This window comes from Raphanus sativus, chromosome 6 (genome assembly GCF_000801105.2).
Source record: "Raphanus sativus cultivar WK10039 chromosome 6, ASM80110v3, whole genome shotgun sequence".
In the NCBI taxonomy this organism is placed as follows: Eukaryota; Viridiplantae; Streptophyta; class Magnoliopsida; order Brassicales; family Brassicaceae; genus Raphanus; species Raphanus sativus.
The window spans coordinates 32,319,571-32,342,122 of NC_079516.1; the positions used below are offsets into that span (position 1 = coordinate 32,319,571).

Consider the following 22,552-nt stretch of genomic DNA (forward strand, 5'->3'; position numbering starts at 1 on the left):
TGCTGGTAGTTGTTTTGCTGAAAGTTGGGCTCTTTCTGTACCATGTACCATTGTTGTTGATGAAGCAAAGCTCTTCTTGCCCTTCCAAACCATCAACTTCATTCACCTTAGGAGGAAACTCTTGACTAGGATCACCAACAAAGCTAACCTGCTCCTTCTTGGATTGGTTGGAAAGAACCAAGTCCAACTTGTCTTGCAAAGACTTGATATCTTTCCTTGTCTGCTGGTCATCCACTCTGTTAGCTCTATCATACTCTTCATTGTAGACTGAGTCACTCTTTGCCATGTTCTCCACCAGCTCCTCTGCATCCTTCTCAGTTCTGCCCAAGAAGAAACCATTACTAGCAGTGTCAAGCCTGTTTCTGCAAGATGAGAGGACTCCTCTGTAGAAAATGCTAAGCAAGCTCTCCTTGCTGAAACCATGATGAGGACACTGAGCTTGGTAGTCCTTGAATCTTTCTCATGCCTCATTGAAGCTCTCTAGATTCTTCTGCTGGAAACCAGAGATCTCATTCCTTATCTTAGCTGTCCTTGAGGTAGAGAAGAATTTCTCCAAGAAGGCTTCCTTACATCCCTCCCAAGTGGTGATAGTGTCACTTGGGACAGACCTCTCCCACTGATGTGCCTTGTCTCCCAAAGAGAAGGGAAACAACTTCAGCTTGAATGCATCTTCAGAGACACCATTTGTCTTGGACAAACTACAATACTGATCAAACTTGTACAAGTGATCAATAGGATCTTCAGCTGCCAGGCCATGAAACTTGTTGTGCTCAATGGTGTTGAGTAGCCCTGACTTGATCTCGAAGTTGTTGTTCTCCACAGGTGGTGCTCTGATTCCCAACCTATGACCATGAATGTGAGGGCGATCATAGGTTCCAATGGCGCGAGCTTGGCGTTGTGGGTGTTGTGGTCGAAGGTTGGCAGCTCCTTGACCATTTCCCTCTTGGGCAGCTCCCAAAGGGATCTCTCCATCTTGATTCTGGTTCTGATGGTGAGCCATATCAAAACCCAATCTATTGAAATGAGCATGTTGCTCCTCTTCTCTCCTTCTTCTTGTATTCTCTCTTTCCAAATCCCGAATGTCTGGTACTAGAGGAGTGAGGTTTGTAGTCCCTCTACTTCTCAAGTTCATACACCTGAAATGAAAAAGAAAGAGGAAAAAGCAGAGCCAATATCACAATAACAATAAAAATGACTTAGTCTCAAGCAAATGACTAAATTCCAATGTCAAAATCACAATAGAACTTGGCAACGGCGCCAATTTGATGCTAGGAGTTTTCAAGGCTCCTAATCAAATGATGTAGTATAAAAGATTGTCGAACCAATCCTAAGTGATTCTAATGCAAAGGGAATGCAAGTCTATACTTAATCTAAGTGCAACCAATTGAGTGAAGTGAAGTGAACTAAGAACTAGAGTAGAAATGCAATAACGAAATGATCTTTGTTTCTCAATATGAAGCAAGAGGACTCATGGGATTAGGGAATTGACATTGGGTGATCAAGTTTCAATCTAAAGGTGGCAGCTTTTCAATCAATCTATCAACCTTAAGCCTAGACACAATCCTAAACAAACTCTATCTCTAGATGAATGTTCATTTGCTAAGGCAACTCAAGCATCAAATCTCTTTGGTTGAATGTTACAAAAGCAATCATGGAGAACAAGTCTACTAGCCATCTTAACACCTTTAACAACAAATCTCTTTGGCAAAGTATGTTAAAAGCTTAGGAGAGTTGGTTCAGGCATTTCATCAAACACCTTGTGGGTGGGAAATGCCTAAAGCTCAACTTTTGAGAGGCTAACTCAAAAGATGCATTGAGAACACTCTACTAGCAAGGAACAAGAGAGATCTATACTAAAACACCTTAGATCTAGCTTAATCACCCTTGGTCTCCCTAATCCATGAATCCAAAAGGAGTCTACTCACTAATCTTCATGATTAACCTTAAACCCATGGTTGATTTAAGAGAAATCATGTTGAGAAGCAAGTTTAATCCAACAATTACAAAGAAATGAGAAGAAAAGAGACTAAAGATTCAATCTTTCTTCAAGGTTTCAATGTGTTCTTAAGAGAAAACAAGATAATCCCATCATTAGGGTCTAAAGAGTATTTATAGTAGCCTAAAAACGAGCTGGGTCGACCCAACAAACCTGGGTTGACCCAAGATAATTTGGGTAAAAGTTGGTAAAAACAGATGTGAATATTTTTTCTAAGTGTCACAGCTGGTTTTTGACGCGTCCAATAAGCCGCTGGAGGTGCAAAAAGCCGCTGTGACATCACAGCTGGTTTTTGACGCGTCGTCACTTGGCCACTGCGAGAAGTCGAAGTTGGGCAGGGAGGTGTGTTTTTCTCCAGCGGTTTGGTGAAACCGCTGCACCAAAAGCCGCTCCAACACTTAGAATTTTCAGCAGAACTTCTGCACCGGCTTCTCGTCATGACGCCAGGCCGCTGGGTGACGCTAGGCCGCTGGGTGATGTGCATCGGCTTCCTGCAAGGTCAAAATGCCGCTGCCTGTCACATGAAGCCGCTGGGACACTTAGTCATCACGCCATGAACTCGAAAAACACCAATCTTGCCTCCAATCCACCTCCAATTGCTCCAAAGTCACCATTTGGCATCTCCATCACCTGATAAGAACAAATGCAATGCAATGCAAACTAAACAAGTCTAAATGCTATCCTAGATGATCAAAATGCATGATAAATGAATAGTAAAATCTATTAAAAACACAAGATATCACCTCAAAATCAGGTTATACATACGTCTGATGTAGTATTACCGACTAGATCGGGACGTTGGTGTTTCACACGGATGGATCATGGAAAGCAGAGGATATTTTCTCAGGACAAGGATGGTACAGTACTTTAGAGGGCTTTGAAGGTTTATTGGGAGCTAGGAATACGAGGGCTAGTCAATCCCCGTTACATGCAGAAGTCGAAGCTCTTATTTGGGCGATGGAGTGCATGAGGAATTTAGGCAATATAATGTTACATTTGCAACGGATTGTTCTCATTGGTGAAGATGGTTTCGGAACCAGAGGAATGGCCGGCATTTGCGAGTTACTTAGAGGACATTAAGAGTCTGAAGAGAAGTTTCAACAGCTCAGAGATTATTCATATACCACGGACGCAAAACAACAAGGCGGATAGCTTAACACGCAGTGTGAGGCAACAAACGTCGTTTACTGTCCATATGGATACAGAGCACCCAGTTTGGTTTACAGAGTCCACATGAGTCTATAAAATGGTCCAAAAAAAAAAAAAAATTTAAAAGTTTGAATATACATAAAAGAGTATCGGTATTCATTTGAACTAGGGTTTACAAGTACTGTGTAAATATAATATAACTCGTACAAATTACATTGTACTTTTTTTGTTTGACATAATTACATTGTACTTAAAAAAAATAAAACTAACTTTTAGACTTGTTCAGAAAAACAGATTAATTTATCAGACGAAAATTGTATTTGCCGAGATGAGATTTGGGAACATGGTTGACAACCACAAGAAAACATATATATATATATATATATATATATATATATATATTCATATTATGTAATTTATGTTGTGATGTAATAACAATCTTTCTTCTTTTTTTTTTTTTTGAAACACTAACAATCTTTCTTCTATTTCTAAATTTAAGGTTACGGATCAAATTTTATTTTTTTAATCTCAGTCAAGCCAGCGTGGATCACTTTGATTTTCTATATCAAATGATTACCTAAACTCTTACAACTCTGACAACTCTATTTTGGATTAGTTTTGAATTTAACTAACGAATCCAGACCTATATTCTTCGATCCTGTTGCGTAATGATCAGAGATTTACTGTTTCTCGAAAAATCAGCAAGAAGTAGATCAGATTCAAAATTATATCAAACCTCAACGTGTCTGTTATGTTTATAAATACATGTTGAAATGTTTACCAAATTCACAGAACAACAAACACAAGATAAAGATACCATCGTCTTTCAAGAACAACATAAATTGTCTCAAAGCACTTTGTTTTTGAAAATGAAGATTGTTAGAGTCACCATCGCGGTCTTTTTTGTACTTGTCTCCGTCTCATCATCTAACGCTGCAACTGCACCAGTGAGCGGTGAAGGCGGAGGAGGAGGAAATGCTCAAGCAATGCCATGTATACAGAAAACTTATGCCGTGTCAGCCGTATCTTCACTCGGTCATTCCACCACCGCCTCCATCGTGCTGCCTACCGATGAGGGAGATCGTCGCCAATGACGCGACATGTCTTTGCTCCGTCTTCAACAACGTGGATATGCTCAAATCGCTTAACCTCACTAAAGACAACGCTCTTGATCTCCCTAAAGCTTGTGGCGCCAATCCTGACATCTCACTATGCAAAGCAAGCCCCGCGGGTGGTGAGTAACTTATTACGACGCAGTTTAATAGATTTCTTGTTTATCCTAATGCACACACGTTTTTGTTCCTAAGCTTTTATTTTGTGTTGCTACGAAGGTACTACTACGCCTTCGACTTCGCAGGCAACTCCTAGATCTCCTCCAATATCTTCCAATGGTATGAACACATATAATCTTTAAATTTTTTAAAAGACATTGTCATGGATTTACGATTTTTTTTTTAAATGTATCCTGTTAATAAATAAAATGAAAATGAAAAGGTTTTACAAGCCATATACTATCATCGTCGTGGAAATAAATGTTGTAGAATATTTATTTTTTGTTTTTAAAATAAATCAACAGGAAGCGGTTCCAGCGGAGCATCATCTTCTTTGACCCCCACACCGACAAGCTCGGCTACGGCCATCAATTTCGCCGGATATAGCTTTGCATCAGCGATCGTGGCATTGGCAACAATCTTCTTCTGATCTACTACTATATTACATCACGTCTTTATTCATTATTATGTAGGTTTTATTTGTTTAAAATTATGTTTCGTAACTGTTTATTAATATGTAAGAAAACTCTATAATATTAATAACTTCCAACAGATCTTTACCAACATTTTCTCTAACTACTTACGCGCCAAAATTTTAAAATTATCCCTTTACGGTTTTTATTTTATTTACGTCTTCTTTTATATTCTAGTGAGTCCAGGGAAAACGAGGTAGATTATAAACCATTTAGCCAAGCTTGTAAGTTTTGTCACCGCAACTTAATCTGAACTATGAATTAGTGACACTATGACGTTACTAGCTTACACAATTAATATGCATGTGTATTATAATATGCATGCATATATCAAGTTCAAGTAGTATAAATAGGTATATACCTCGTTAGAGTTTAATAGCTATCAGTTGAGCTCAATAGAGTCGAAGAAGACGAAGCTCAAAATGGAAAATGATTTCTTATTATTCACCTTTCTGTTACAACCGAACATTTATAGTAATAGAGATACCGGTTTACACGGTTTACATCAATCTAATCTCAATTACCGGTTTACACGGTTTATAACAATTCTCTATATTAATATTCCCCTCAAGATGGCGAGTACAGAGAACGTAGAGACATCTTGTTTATCATCGAGTGGAATAAACCGGGAAACAGAGGCTTTGTGAAGACATCCGCCAGTTGATTCTCACTTCGAACATGAAGAGTCTTGATCAAACCACTCACAATGCGATCACGAACCTGATGACAATCAAGCTCAACGTGTTTCGTTCGCTCATGGAAGACCGGGTTGTTTGCAATATGGATGGCAGCAGTCGAGTCACAATAGAATGCAACAGAACGAGTCTGAGGTGCCTGCAACTCCGCGAGAAGATTGACAATCCATATCACCTCTTTCACAGCAAAAGACATTGCTCTGTATTCAGATTCTGCAGAAGAATGGGACACAACGTCCTGTTTCTTGCTTTTCCAAGAGATTAACGAGGAACCAAGGAACAAGCAGAAACCAGAAGTGGAACGACGTGTATCAGGACAAGATCCCCAGTCCGCATCTGTATATGCTTTAAGAATCAAGTCACAATCTGAAGAATAGAATAAACCAAGAGCAATGGAGCCTTTGAGGTAATGTAAAACACGAAAAGCAGCTTGAAGGTGAGACTTCTTTGGAGCAGAGGCAAACTGACAAAGTTTATTGACAGCATAGGTGATGTCAGGTCTAGTGATTGTTAAATACATCAACCGACCCACCAAGCGGCGATAAACAGTAGGATCATCCAAAGAAGGCTCAAGAGAATCCTGACGAAGCTTGACATTAGGATCCATTGGAGCATTTGCAGGTTTGCAAGCTAACAAACCAGCTTCTTCCAGAAGCTCCAAAATGTATTTCCGTTGACAAACAGCAATCCCTTGACTTGATCGTGCTATCTTAAGTCCAAGAAAGAATTTCAAAGGACCCAAGTCACGAAGTTTAAAAGATTGTTGCAGATTAGCTTTCAATATATCAACCTCTGTATCATCACTGCTAGCGATTATAATATCATCCACATAAACAAGGACAGCAATATATTTGCCACCAGTATTCTTGATGAACAGAGTATGATCAGTGTGAGACTTGTGAAAACCAAGAGATAGTAACGTAGTACTAAACTTGATGAACCACTGTCTTGATGCTTGCTTAAGCCCATAGAGAGACTTATTGAGTTTGCAAACAGCGTTAGGAGGTAACGTTTCCCCCTCTTTTGGTGTATAGCCCGGAGGTAACGACATGTAAATCTCTTCTTCAAGATCACCATTTAAAAATGCATTAGATACATCCAACTGTGTTAAACTCCAATGTTTTGCAGCCGAGACAGCCAAAAGAGTCTTCACAGTAGTCATCTTAGCCACGGGTGAGAATGTGTCTATGAAGTCAACACCTTCTTGTTGTGTATATCCCTTGGCAACCAAGCGAGCTTTGTAGCGTTCTAAGGTGCCATCAGCTCGGAGTTTAACCTTGTAAACCCATTTACATCCAATCTTATGTTTACCATCCGGGAGAGAAACAATAGTCCAAGTATTGGTACTTTCAAGCGCCAACAATTCCTCATTCATTGCTTTGAGCCAGACATCAAAATGCTTAGCTTGAGCAAATGAAGCAGGTTCAGTATGTTGAGCTAGAGCACAGATGTAAGCTTCATAACCTTCCGAGAGTTTAGCAAAGGAGATATATGAAGCCAATGGATAAGGAATAGTCGTATCAGTCATATGACAAAGATACTCATTTAGATAATCAGGAGGTTTAGAAACACGTTTTGACGCTTCTCTAGTTGAATGCGTGTTCACTGGTTCACAAGTTTCACCCACAACTGCAGGGATTTTACTTTCAACTGCAGGGGATTCACTTGTTACTATAGGAACATCACTATCTGCTGAGTGAGGCATTTTACCCATAGAGAAGAAACCATCAAGATGAACCATCTGATCATTTGTGCAAGGAAAGATAGTCTCGTGAAACACAACGTTTCTGGAGATATGAATCTTGTGAGAGTCCATATCCAGTAGCTTATAGCCCTTGTAACCAGAAGGATACCCGAGAAAGATACACGGTTTGGAGCGAGGCTGAAACTTATGCCTGTTCTTAGAAGAGGTAGACATGTAAGCCAAGCAACCAAAATCCTTGAGGCCATTGTAATCTGGAACTTTGGAAGTTAAAACTTCAAATGGGGATTTGTTTTTGAGAAGGGGAGTAGGTGTTCTGTTAATCAGAAACACTGCAGTTAACACCGAATCACCCCAATAATCCAGAGTAAGATTAGACTGAAACATCAGAGCTCTGGCCACGTTAAGGATATGTTGGTGTTTCCTCTCAACAACACTGTTCTGCTCCGGAGTTTCAGGACAAGAATGATAGCAACAATACATTTCTTCTTAAAGAAAGCAGTAAATCTTAGCTCAGGAGCATTGTCTGAACGCACACCTTTGACCTTAGTATTGTATTGAAGTTCTACCATCTTGATAAAATCAGGAAACACATGAAGAACTTCATCCTTGGTGCGAAGTAAATAAATCCAAGTAACTCTTGTATGATCATCAACCAAGGTAAGGAAATATCGATAACCTTCTGGAGTACAAACGGAGAAAGGACCCCATATGTCCATGTGCATTAGATCAAAAGCTGCAGAACAAATATTGTTACGAGAAGGATATGACAATTTCTTCTGCTTTGCAAGGGGACAGATATCACAATGAAAGGACGTTTTATTTCTGTGGTTAAATCCAAGTACATTACGAAGTAAATCAGTTTTCTCCACAGATGGATGTCCTAATCTATTGTGCCATAACTGAGAATCAACAATAACATTGGTAGAGAAAGTCGAAGTCTCCAAATCAATCGACTCTGCTAGCTTCGTTGTCTCCAGCACATAGAGGTTTGATATCTGCTCACCCTGACCAATCATCAGCCCCCTTGATATGATCCTGTATCATGCAAGAAGCATCATCAAACAGAATACGATATCCCAAAGCCTTAGTCACCTGACTGACGCTCATTAGATTGAGTCGGAAATCAGGTATATACAAGACATTATCCAGAATCAGAGAGTTGCTCAGTCTCACTCTCCCTATTCCTTCAATTCTTACTCCCATACCAGTAGGTAATGTAACCGAAGCATTTAATGAAACTGTAAAAGTTTCAGATTTACTTCGATCACAAGCTACATGATGAGTAGCTCCACTGTCTACTATCCAAGAATCAGAAACAAGAACACTGTTCGTTGCTTTAAGAATACCAATAAAGCGCAAAGTAGAGGAAGAGCAAGCCATACCAGGTAACGCCGTAATTGTAGCTCCAGAACCAGAGGTTACAGTAGAACCAGAAGAAGGCATCTGAAGTTGCGAGTTGAAGTAAGCAATAACACCTTCAATCTGATCTTTAGTAAGGATGTTTATCACATTAGGAATGCTCTGACCTCCTATCTCAGTATTGGTTAAGGCTAATTGTGCAGCAACAGGCTTAGAAGTATTCTGTGGTTTACCCGAGGAAGAAGATTTCTCATTCTTATTCTTGTACTTGTGTTTAAAATCCACCGGATATCCATGAATCTTGTAGCATGTATCTGTTGTGTGACCAGTATAACCACAATGCGTACAGATAGGTTTGTTCTGTTTCTGATAATGAGCCGCAGCATTAACCATACTTGATTGTTGTTCAGACGCAGGAGCAGCAATGTTAAAAGCAGAGGCATTCTGAACAGAAGCAAAGGTGCGTTGGCTATGATCTTGATCAAGAAGGTTATAAATTTCAGAAAGCTCTGGCATGTTCTTCTTCATGATAATTTGGCTACGAATGATGGAGTAAGACTCATTGAGACCTGCCAGAAACTTAATAATCTTTGCTTGATCAGCTTTCTTATCCATAGCTTTGCAACAATCACAGTTAGTACAGGTTTGAACACACGTAGCACCATCCAATTCATCCCAAAGCGTCTTCAGGTTGGTATAGTAAGTTGCAAGATCCAAAGCACCTTGTTGCAATGACCAAATCTGCTGAGATAATTGATAGGATCTAGGAATGTTTGTTATATGAAAACGAGCTTCCAAATCCTTCCAAATCTCAGATGCATCATTAAACCTTAAGATACTCTTATAGATCTGCTTTGAAACAGAATTTAGAATCCAGGATTTCACCATCGAGTTACATCGAGACCAGATTCTAAAGTTCTGATTCGTTTCAACTGGTCTAGCTAATGATCCATCAATGAACGCAGTTTTATTTTTCGCATCCAGAGCAATATTCATAGCTATTTTCCAGTTATCATAGTTAGATCCATCGAGTACCTCAGAGATGATTGTAGCACCAGGATTGTCACTATGAGTAAGATAGAACGGAGAGTGAATGCTGTTGAACGGTTCTATAGGAGGAGATGGTGGATCTGGTGAAGGAGTTTCGCGAGTGGTGGATCTGCGTGCAGAAGTTGTAGGTCTCCCAACGCGACGGCCAACCTTTCTTCCGATCACCATTGACGATCACTTTGATGTAAAATTTGTGAAAACAGAGCCTAGAAACACCGATCGAGAGAATCACCGATCGATGAGAGGTCAAAAGAAAGAAGAAACGAAACGGATCGGACGAGATTTCGAGTCTCGCCGCTCTGATACCATATTAGTGATGGGCCTAACTCACACCCAAAAGCTAGCTCAAGAGTGGAGGATTGCCCATACACTTATATATTGCCCAAGGACCATTGTCTCAACCGATGTGGGACAATCTAATAGCCCCTCTCGAGATGTGGGTGGGAAACGGTCCAACGGAAACAGCCCAAGCCCAACATCTCGGACATACCACAGCAAGATGGGCCATTTTTATAGGCTACATAGGTAGACAACTATTTATATGGGAAATCATCTCCTGGGCTTTCACCATGGGCTCTGATACCATATCAGTTGAGCTCAATAGAGTCGAAGAAGACGAAGCTCAAAATGGAAAATGATTTCTTATTATTCACCTTTCTGTTACAACCGAACATTTATAGTAATAGAGATACCGGTTTACACGGTTTACATCAATCTAATCTCAATTACCGGTTTACACGGTTTATAACAATTCTCTATATTAATAATAGCTAGAGCTATAGCTTTTTATACTGTCAAGATTTGGACGTTGCAACTCCCAGATGATGTATATTTATTCCATGTTTTAAATATGTTGATGATAGCTACTTGAGATGCCCTTTTCATTTTAATTCTAACGAATGTGTTTATATAATCTAATCCAAGTGTTGTCGCTAGATCTGTGATTAACAAATAACGTGACAGTTCATCAAATTTATATAATTGTTAGATTGAAGCCGGAAAAGAAACACAAATAGAGATCAAACTCCAAGACATTTTACAAATAAAATCACATAATTCGTTGTGTGTGGTGATATCAGACAGCGACAAATGTATATATGCAAGAGTAACATACACATACACATTAGTGTGTATGTCTCGACCATATGAAGGCATAAGTTAAGACTGTTCAATAACAATTTTATATATTTGACATCATATAAAGCCTAATCATTGCTGTTAAACTGTGTGTGTATAATTTTCTTAATCAGTTATTCAGGTACATAGTATTCATACTGAAAATAAATATATATATCGATCTTACTATATGTATATCTTTGTTGGTAAAGTAAAACTTCACACGAATTTATATTTCTACATCTGAATAAACAGTATTACAAAATACATGATCACGTATGCCATGCTTTTCTAGTTCAATCATATAAAATGTTGATTAATGATCATATAAAATTAAGCAACTAACAAAGACATACATGTATGATGCATCCAGACAGCTAATGAACTGTATACATATGTGATCTCTGTTTTTGGCCTTTGATAAGTTAGGTAACGCCGTGACTCGAGATTAGGGATCAAATCCACAGAGAGCTAAGGCACACACTAGATTATAAGTATTAGGATTTAACTAGACTAATAATTTATAAGACAGTAAATATAAGATAGCAATAAATAAAGGAGTAAATAAGATGAACAAGACGATTGTTCAGCTTGGTAGAGAATTGTTAACAATAAAAAGAAATAGCTATAGCTAGATCGAGGGATTTATTAATCAAGAGATTCAAAGTTACAATTCAAGGATGCTAAAGGAGATTCAGTTCTAAAACTCGATTTTAATAAGAACGTATTACAGCTTTCACATGCAATTACTAATCAGATGCCTAAGTCTTTGTTCCGGATGTCGAACGCGACCAAGGATCGAGCATCGATCGATGCTATGGCCTGAACGTCGATCGATACTTCCTCAGACAAGAATTAACAACCTAATCGATTATGTTCAACTAAATTCCTAGACCAACTATCGTATGCGTCTAAGTATCTAATCCAGCAGAGCTCGGGTTCCTTAATTGATGGTACTTTCGTGCCACTCAATTATCCTATGATTCTAGGTCAAGTAATTCATCACACTGTTGTGCTTTTCTAACTACTCCAGATACTAGTATTACAAATCACCCTGGTGTAGAGATCTATAGATAACCTAGCAATCCTAATTGATTATCAGTTTGACATTAAGCTCATGAAATCCCTAAATCTAACAAGATGAATTACTCAGACATGATAGAAGAAACACAAATCATAATCTGAATAATAATAATAGATATGAAATAAATGATAAAACCAATGGAGTTCCAATCAATCTCTAAAGTAGAACTGATCTTCTCTCCAAACCCTAATAGAAAACAATGGAAAAGAATAATAGAAAGCGTAAAGAGCGTAGCTGTCAACAATGGCTTAGAAAATACATAAACAGGGGTTTTGGTCGTCCAAGAGTATTTTGGTAACTTTGTGGTGGTTCTTGGGCTTCAATCGGTAATAAAATATGCTTGGCCCAAATTGACATCCATATCGATCGATATGCATTGTGTTGCATTGATCGATATGCATTCCTCTTCTCAACAGCTTCCTCTCACGAGGCAGACTGACCACTCTTCATTAAAACATGCATAACTTTCGATCGAACCGTTGGATTGACCGCAGACCGGTGGCATTGGAAATCTAACTCAAATCTTTATATTGTGACAAAAGATCAGACCAATCGCACAGTTGGAAGGTCTCCATCCATAGCTAAACATCTGATGTGTCTGTGCAGCTCTACACTCAAAAAGACTTCAAAAACACCAAAATTACCACTTTTCTCCGAAACGTCTCTGAGCCTGTAAATACTCTAAATGGACTCTATATCCTAGTAAATAGTATCTAAATACTTATATACCATGGGTAAAATCGGGTCAAATTCATGGTATATCGACTCCCCCAGACTTACCATTTTGCTTGTCCTCAAGCAAAACCACATGCAGTCTCCCTGAAAGAGGTTTGAAAGCAGTAGGGACTCAAAAGATTTTAAAAACTCAGTCATCATCTCTTTAGTAGTGCAAGCCAAATCATAAACATCCTAACCTTAGAAGCACACTATACCATATCCTAGCTTAGCAACCAAATTCACCTAGTCAACAACCTAACAGATCATGTTTGACAATCCCCTCTACTAACCTCATTTCTTGTAAATATAAAAGTGTAGGCCTTACCCTAGGAGTATCGATCACATGATGCAAGGATGCACAAACAAGTATCTGGACCTACAGGTAAAAAGAAATTCCTTTCCTCTCTCTCTACTAATTTCTCTCTCAGTCAAAGTCTACTTTATTACAGAATCGTTGACCAAGATTATACATGCTTCCATGAATCAAGCTTTAATAGGTTTAGCCACCAAATCTTGTTCACTTCTTTTTGACATATATCCTAGGATTTTTATGAAGCAAGCCTTAATGGTTGTAGCCACCAAGTCCTGTTCAAATCCTTTACCGATAGAATTATTATGAATCAAGTTTTGATGGTTGTAGCCACCAAGTCATGTTCGAATTCTTTTTTTTCTTTTCTTTTTTTTCTAAATAAATAAATACTATCTAATCTAAATTTCGAAATAGAGAGAGAAAGGGTGATACATCTACACAAGGCTTTACCTTCCATGCTTGTTTGAAGAATCTGATCTCATTGTATACCAAGCTCCAAGACAAGCAATTAATGTCAAATTAGGTTGGAGGTCAGTTTTGGTTCCTTTCAAATAATCTCAGCAAGTGCATACATAGTTGACAGGTTGATCCATTTTAGTATCTCTAGTACTTTCTGCAGTCACTAAATCTAAGACTGGTCTAAAGAGTGGTTAGATGACAAGTAATAAATCGAATAAGATCATCATCCCATTCTTGACTCAATAAAAACTTTTTTGAAAACATTTTAAATAAGACTCATAAAGTAGATAATTATTAGTAATCCCCCCAGACTTAAATTACATTGTCCCCAGTGTAAAACAGTCGGTGTTAAGATGAAAATCATAAAGCATAAGTACATAGCTTAACAAGTTAGAACGTTATACCTGACTGAAACCATATCGATCGAAGTAGGTTAGTGCACATTGATCGTGGCTGATGTGATGATGTCAATCGATATCGAAATTGTCTCGTCGGGCGATGCTGATGGCAAACATCTACTTGGATCTGTTTTTTTATGAAAAAATTGGCAAATTGGGCAAATCGCAAGTTTGAAATTAGGGAATTGGGCGACCTCAAGTTTAAATTAGCCAATTGGGCAACTTTTTGCATTTGCCCATGTAAACTTATGTCTAAATATCCTTTGGGACCTTTGTCAGATTCATTATTTACATCTTTGCCATTTCAATTAAAATATATCTAAAATAAAATTTGTCACATCACCTCTCTCATTCTTTAATTTGTCACACCACCTCTCTCATTCTTTTTCTATTTCCTTCTTTTTCTCTCTCCTTCTTTTCCACACCACCAACCATCATCTACGAAAATCATCTCCCTCTCCTTCATTTCCTCTCATCTTCTTTTTCTCTCTCATTCTTTTCTACACCACCACCTTTACAGTTAAATTAACTGAAGAAGAAAAATCATTTTTTCTTTAACTGAATAATAAGAAACCATTACGCTCATGTACACTCCAAGCCCCTGTTTATGAAATTTATACATATGACACATAAATGTAATATTTATACACTAAAAATGATTAAAATGAATGCTTAATATCATACAAAATACTATATATCATTTATTAATTATTAAAAGTATAAATACTAAAAATGTTTATTAAAATTTAAAAATTGATTTCTTAAAAGTAATCTAATGGGAAAAATTATCTAGGTTAGATTTCGATTTTATTGTTTGGTTTTTAAAAAAATATTTCATTATATTTCATTATCTTTTAATTGTTTAAATTATATTTCATTATCTTTTAATAATTTAGTTTTTAAAAAAATCTTTGAATAATACAAGATAATATAATGTATATTTTCTATTAAAACATCTTATATCCATCTAAAATTCTAGTTTTCATGGCTGTGATTTTATTGAGAAAAACTAAACAATTAATAGAAAATGTCTTTTTTCTATTGAAAAATTATCTAGATTTTATTTCGATTTTATTGATTTTTTTTGTAACTGTATTATATATTTCATAATAAAAATATGATGTATTTTTTTAAAGAAATCTTTCATTATATTTCATTTTAGATGTCTTTAATGTCAATTATTTATTGTTTAATCTTTAATTGTTTAGTTTTTTAATTGTTTAGCTTTTTATTATAAAAAATATTTAATTTTTTAGTTTTTTATTATAAGATGTATTTCACTTATTTATTTCAACATTTTATTTCTAAACAATCTTAAATTTTGTATGAAAAATTATGTTGTCTAAATGAATGTGCTTCACATATATGAAAACACAATTAAACTAATATGTTAATTTATTTTATTGAATTTAATGAAAATATTTTGGTATATCAGCTTTTACAAATGAAATATTGTTATAAATTATTTCATTGTTTTTACCACCTTTTAGTTAATTAGATCATCTATAATGAGATTGACAAAATTTTAGATTATAATACCAATAGGTTATTAGCAAAATATTTAAATTTTATATAGAGTAAAATGTGAGTTCTAAATAATTAACGTATAATTGTTTTGGAGAGCACTGTGCTCTCGTTGTATTCGTAGATGTATTTAAATTTTATACTTAATATGTATTTAAACTCTCCAATGCAATAAGGGATATATACAAAAGGTATTCATAGATGTTATGTATTCGTACACCGATGTATTCGTATACCTAAATATATGTATACTTATGTATACATATACTTGTGTATACATATACTTGTGTATTCGTACACCTTAAGTATTCGATGGGTTATGTTGGTATTCGTATATTTTATGTATTTGTACACCTTATGTATACTTATGTATATGTACACCTTATGTATTTGTACATCTTAAGTATTAGATGGGTTATGTTGATATTCGTACACCTTATGTATTCGTACACTTTCTGTATACCTTAGGTATTCGTACACCTTAGGTATTTGTACACCTAAGGTATTCGTACACCTTATGTATACTTATGTATACGTACACCTTATATATTCGTACACCTTAGATATTCGTACATCTTATGTATACGTATACTTATTTCTTGAGTTATAGTGAATTAGATTGTATTAAACGTTTAGGCATAGGGTTCCGGATTTACCCAAGGGTTCCAGATTGTTTCAGATTCTGGATTTACCCAATGGTTCTGGATTTACCTAAGGGTTCCAGATTTAGGATTCAAGGTTTAGAGTTTAGGATTTTAGGTTTAGTGTTTTGTTGATGATTTTTAATATTTAAGATAAATGTAGACAAATTTGTTCTTCCTACCATTTTGACAAAAAATGAAAGATCCATGTAGGTTTCCAAGTTTATTAAATTTACCCAGATTTATGAAAATTACCCATAAATTTATATAATTTTATGAATAATTTATCATTTATTTGGGTAAATTTAATAAATATGAAAGTTTCTTTATGGGTCAAAATGTATAATTTATTCGGATTCTGAATTTACCCAAGGGTTCCGGATTTACCCAAGGGTTCCGGATTTAGGATTCATGGTTTAGAGTTTAGGAGTTTATGTTTAGTGTTTTGTTGATGATTTTAAATATTTAAGATAAGAAGTTTATGCGAGAGAATTTGGTCAAATTCAGGTTGAGTCTTAACTTCTTAAGACATAAAAATCACTAGATAATTGACATGGAGGCACCAAATTATCCTATATTTTTTGGACTTAATCTTGGTGTACCCCTAGAGTAAACCTTAAGGTTCACCAACCAATAGAAATCACTCATTTCACAATTGATATCTTTTAAAAAAGTAAACAAAATATTGTCGAGTTATATTACATTTTTAAAATAAAAATATTAAAAAATAAAAATAATAATATATGCAAAAAAAAGATTTTTAAAAAGATTTTAATTTCGTCAACAAAACACTAAACTCTAAACTCTAAATCCTAAACCCTTGGATAAATACTAAACCCTAAATTAAAAACATTAAACCATAATAGTATTTTTAAGATTTAATGTTTTAGTGTTTAGTGTTTTTGATTTAGAATTTAGGATTATCCAAGTGTTTATGATTTATCCAAGGGTTTAGGGTTTAGAATTTAGGGTTTAGGGTTTAGAGTTTAAAATTATCCAAGGGTTTAGGATATACACAAGGGTTTAGGGTTTAGGATTTAGGGTTTAGGGTTTAGAATTTAGGGTTTAGGGTTTAGAGTTTAAAATTATCCAAGGGTTTAGGGTATACCCAAGGGTTTAGGGTTTAGGATTTAGGGTTTAGGGTTTAGTGTTTTTTGACGATATTAAAAATAGTTTTCAAAAATTCATTTTTTGTAACGGCTATTATTTTTATTTGTTTTTATTTTATTTATTTTAAAAACATAATATAACTTGGCAATATTTTCTTTTCTTTTTTAAAAAATATTAATTATGAAATACTTGATTCCTATTGGTTGGATGAACCTAAATGTTCACTCTAGGGGTGAACCTAAGGATAACTCTATTTTTTGGGGTGAAATAGCACTATAGCGGATATCTTTTTCAATAGATTATAAGCACGGTTCTACCTATGACTAATCAAGAACTTGAGATGATTGGAAATCTGCAGGTTGTACTCAATATGGGATTATATTGGTTCTAGCAAGTAGATATGATCCTTGAAAATTAAAGTTATTAGATCAGTTCATCGTGAAAGGTGTAGGGTTTGTCATTTTATTAACAAATTTGTCATTTCATTAACAATTTTTTTCATTTTATAAACATAAAAATTATAACGAATGCACTTTGCTGCCAGATCCCAATTTGTCATTTTATTTTTGGGAAAAAAATGTAGCATTTCGTGAGTGTTTCTATTTTTGGCAAAAACAAAAAGTGTGAGATCAATTTTGACCAAAAAAAATGTAAGATTCACGTAGGTTTCCAAATTTATTAAATTTACCCAACTATATTAAAATTAAATGTAAACAAATTTGTTTTCCTGCCATTTTGGCAAAAAATGAAGGATCTATGAAGGTTTCCAAGTTTATTAAATTTACTCAGATTTATGATAATTATCCATAAATTTACATAATTTTATGAATTATCATTTATTTGGGTAGATTTCATAAATATGAAAGTTTCTTTTATGAGTCAAAATGTATAATTTATTGGGTAACTTTGATAAATTTTAGAGTTTGCATCGATTTTATATTAATTCGTATAGATTTATGTTGACTTTATATATGAAAAAATATGTATTATATTAAAAGTAGTTGCTCATATATGATTTTTAAATATTAAATATGATCCAAAAGTTTAATGAATAAAAAATGTTTATGGGGTCCACAAAAGTTAGTTGTTAAAAGTTAGTGGGAAAAAAATTATTTTTTATAGGCAAAGTGGATTTTGGGTCCCACGAAATTACTTTTCCAGCTTGCCAAGTTTAATAGGCAAAAAGGTTAAAAATGTCATAAATTTATTCTCTCTCTACTAGGTTGCCCAATTGCCTAATATAAACTTGAGGTGACCTATTTTCCTAATTCAAACTTAAAAGTTGCCCATTCCCCTAATTGACCCTTTTTTATACACTAACTAAAAACTAAAACACAATATCAGTAGAACCTCCCCAGACTTTAATAACACTGTCACCAGTGTTATACAGTCCAAGATCGGTGGACGAATAAATCATAAGGACAATATTTAACAAGGAAAAACGGTATACCTGACTTTGATGTGATTGTCGGCCAATACAGTTAAGTGGCAATCGATACTCCTAATGCTCTGTCGATCGATGCTAGCTAGCCATCGTCAATTCTTGTGGAAACTCATCTTCCTTGGTTTTTTCCCTTTTTTTTACCTCCCATATATAAAACACTAAAAGTCAGTAGATAAATATTAAACCAATAATAATTGCTCTAACGTTTGAAACGAGAAACATTACATTTTGTAATTTGATTACTCAAACGATACCCTATCAAACAAAGTCCCCAATAAAAATAAGAAGCAACAACTATAGAGAAAGAAGATACACACAGTTGTATACAACCAGAAAAAATTAATTGATACATAATCACCACATAAACTAATACAACTGTATAATATCCACATAATTACAAAATGAGTTATTCTTAGGTTCACCCCTTAGGGTGAACTTCAAGGTTCACCAACCAATAGTGTTTGAGTATTTGATATTTGATATCTTTTTAAAAAGGAAACAAAATTTAATTTCCAAACTATATTATATTTTAAAAATAAAAAAATATAAATACATAAAAATAGTAATAGTTACAAAAAATAAATAAATTATTATTATTAAGCTTTTAGTAAAATACTAAACTCTATACCCTAAATCCTAAACCCTAAAATCTTAGTTAAATCCTAAACCCAAAAATTTTAGATAAACCTAAGCCTTTTGATAAATCCTAAACCCTAAATCACAAATATTAAACCCTAAATCATAATAACACTAAACCTTAAATCCTAATCACTAAACCCTAAACCCTTGGGTAAACCCCGAACCCTTGGATAAATCATAAACTCAAGCATTATATATTGGTCGGTGAACTTACAGGTTCATGAATTATACAAGGATTCGGGGTTTACCCAAGGGTTTAGGGTTTAGTGATTAGAATTTAGGGTCTAGTGTTTTATGATTTAGTTTTTAATATTTATGATTTATGGTTTAAGATTTATCAAAATGCTTAGAGTTTATCTAAAATTTTTGGGTTTAGAATTTAGGGTATAAGTTTTAAGATTTAGGTTATAGGATTTAGTATTTTAGTGAAGGCTTAATAATATTAATTTATTTATTTTTGTAGCTATTACTATTTTTTATGTATTTAATATTTTTTATTTTAATCTAATTTGAAAATTTAATTATGTTTCCTTTTTTAAAAGATATCAAATATCAAATACTCAAACACTATTGGTTGGTGAACTTAAAGGTTCACCCTAGGAGGTGAACCCAAGAATAAGTCTTATAAAAGCTAGCCCATTTCTACGAAACTTCCCTCTATGTCTCTATCTTTCTCTTGTTCTTATACTTTGGTCACAAGAATGGGGAACACATCTTCATGCGCACCCAGAGGCGGCCCTGGACAGAAGCGAAAGAAGCTGGTGCTTCCGGCCTCCACTAGAATATCAATTATATCGGCCACGTAAATTCTTGAATTCTTCAATAGCCAAAATGGTAAAGCTCAGTGTTATTACTGTGTGGAGGTTGAGAGTACAACCCATCACAGTGACATTCTTTATTTTTTTCCTTTATATAGAACGTGAATATAAATAGGGCATATTTTTTAGATTTGCTTCCAGCCCAATAATAAATAAGAGCGGCTCTATGCGCACCATTGATCATATCATCAAACTCATCATCTTCAGTAGTCAAAATCTTAGCTCCTCTCACCGGAACGCGCTAGAGATCTTCTCAAAACCCATCAAGACTTCCGATATCGTCTCTCAAAACTCCACTCACTTTATCACCGACTCAACTTTGCTCCAAATCGGCAACCGAGTCACCGCCGTATCCCCCCGATGAGTTCTTGCGGCCGAGACGACATCTATACCTCCTCCTTCCAACGGACATGCTATTATCTGTCCTAACACAAGAAGAACTCGCTCTTATCTCAGCAAAAACAGCAGAGATACTTAACAAAAGTAGGTATAACCATTTGAAGAGAATGGTCCATGTCTGTATGTTTCCGGTGTCCGGAGACAGAAGAAGAAAATCAATGTCTGTTAATGACGATGATCATCATGATGATCATGATGGTGTGGAAATAAGAGAAACCCTAGAAGAGAAAGTACTATATGAATCGAATTATGGATCCTGGAGGCCTGGACCGGAGACGATCGTGGAGAGCTAGATGAATACAAAGATGAAAGTGGTTAAATATTTTTATATATTATCAGTCATAGACGTTTATTTTTGGTTATTAACGTTTTTTAAGCATTTTGTAAAGAAATTGAGGCTTCTATATGGTTTTGTTGTTCACGGTATTGAGTTTTAGTTTAACTATACATTTTTCAAGTTATAGATATTGGCATGAATCAAGATGTATGCTTTCGATTACTTAGCATGCAAGTAACTGAGTTTGACAGGTTATTGTTTATTAGCCGCTGAAGTATTAATCGGACAGCTATAATCAGTCTGTGTTTTGCTTCTCGTATAAAAAGGAAAATGGTCAATGAAGGCGTTGGTTTCTAGTAAACCAGATTTTTGCTAGCTAGGTGCAGCTATTTTGGTATTCGGTACGTATAACGTATACATATACATATATATATATATATATATTCGATTTTTGGTACGTACATATGTATGGAAGTATTAGTTTATATCGAAGTTCGAAGAATTTTATTTGAAGCATATGTGGATACTCTGAATATAAAAGATATCGCCAGTGTAAGAAAAGTGAAGTACAAGCTCAAGAACACAAGAGAAAGAAATGTTGAACCAGTGAGTGAAAGAGAGAGAAAAGAAGGCAAATAAAATCCTTATTTTTTCTTTCTCTTTCTTTCACTAATTCTACATTTCTTTCTATGGTGTCTTGATCTTGTTCTTCACTTTTTTTATATGGTATCAGAGCCAAGTTTATTAGAACTTGGTTCGAGCTTCCGCATCTCCATCACAAGTTTAGCCTCATCTCAGATCCAAACCATAGAAGACTTGTTCAGTCGTTTTTGTTTCATCAAGAAGATGTTGTCTGAAGTCATGGTGGTTTCTAATTGTCACTCCTCTTCTCTCATGTCCATTAAAGGTGTGTTCCATCTTCTGTCCAAGCTGGTGCCTTTCAAAAAGAAAGTTCTCTCATTGTTCATGAAGATGGTGACTTGGAAGGATGAAGAAAAGTGGAGCCTTTTTGAGTTGTAGTTTCGAGGAAGAGGTTATGAACACAAGGAGAAGGTGTTGGGTGAGGATTCAGCTCTCTAATCCACCAGATTCATGAGCTATTGCAAAAGAGGCTCAAGGAACCAGCTCAGGTTCCTTTGTTGTAAGCTAATTCCAACCTTCTTGATATGAGCTTGTGATTGTGTGTGGTTGTTGTGTTGTGATTGTGATTGAAAACCTGAGGACAATTTTAAGATTTCTAAATGGTATTGTTTAGAATCTGTTCCAAGATGCTTAAAGAGTCATGTTTGATGTCTGAGAAATGGAATGCTTGCCAAGTTTCAGTTATGATTGTGTTAGTGATGTAGATAGATATTTGGAAATATTCCAAATATCTTATTATTGATTTTATTAACTATTTTTGATAATTATCTTTATTGTTTTAAGGTTTTATGGTTTTTTTATATATAGCTGTTTATGCTTAAGTTTGTATTCAGTTGATGATTTGATTAACAAAGATAAAGGGTTTTTTCTCTTTGTTCTTTGTTTCCAGTAAATCATTGGTGATCTCAATGAATTTAAGAAGACATTGATCTTAGGCATTTTTAGACTAAGTAAGATCCTTGTGATTATCTTAGTTTTCCGGGTATTCTCAGAATCAATGGATCTCTAGTTCTATCATATAAAGCTTCCGCTACATTAGTTATAATGTTAGAGTTGTGTTAAATCCTTTTAGCTTTCATAAACTGAAAATCGATTTTAGGTATTGCATAGTCTGGTGTTTGTTGATGATAATGATGCTTTGTCCCAGTTCTAAATGGGTGTTTGTTAGGATGATAGATGGTATTGTCTAATTATGTTGCATTCATGAATTAGAAACTGATATAAGCTATTGCATATTGTCATCTTGTTGTTTCCTTAATGTTGAGCATCTAGATGG

The 22,552-nt window shown here is 35.1% G+C and overlaps 1 non-coding gene and 2 pseudogenes across 1 annotated transcript; all 3 read left to right on the forward strand.

Annotated features, from left to right (window-relative positions):
• The first annotated feature begins 416 nt into the window (after nt 1-416).
• On the forward strand, nt 417-523 carry LOC130497184 (small nucleolar RNA R71). Its single transcript, XR_008936195.1, has one exon. It is a non-coding gene; the product is annotated as a small nucleolar RNA R71 (small nucleolar RNA).
• Nucleotides 524-3,941: 3,418 nt separating this feature from the next.
• LOC108835188 (non-specific lipid transfer protein GPI-anchored 3-like) lies at nt 3,942-4,952 on the forward strand (annotated as a pseudogene).
• A 14,889-nt stretch (nt 4,953-19,841) lies between these two features.
• LOC108808441 (uncharacterized) lies at nt 19,842-20,746 on the forward strand (annotated as a pseudogene).
• The last annotated feature ends 1,806 nt before the right edge of the window (nt 20,747-22,552 follow it).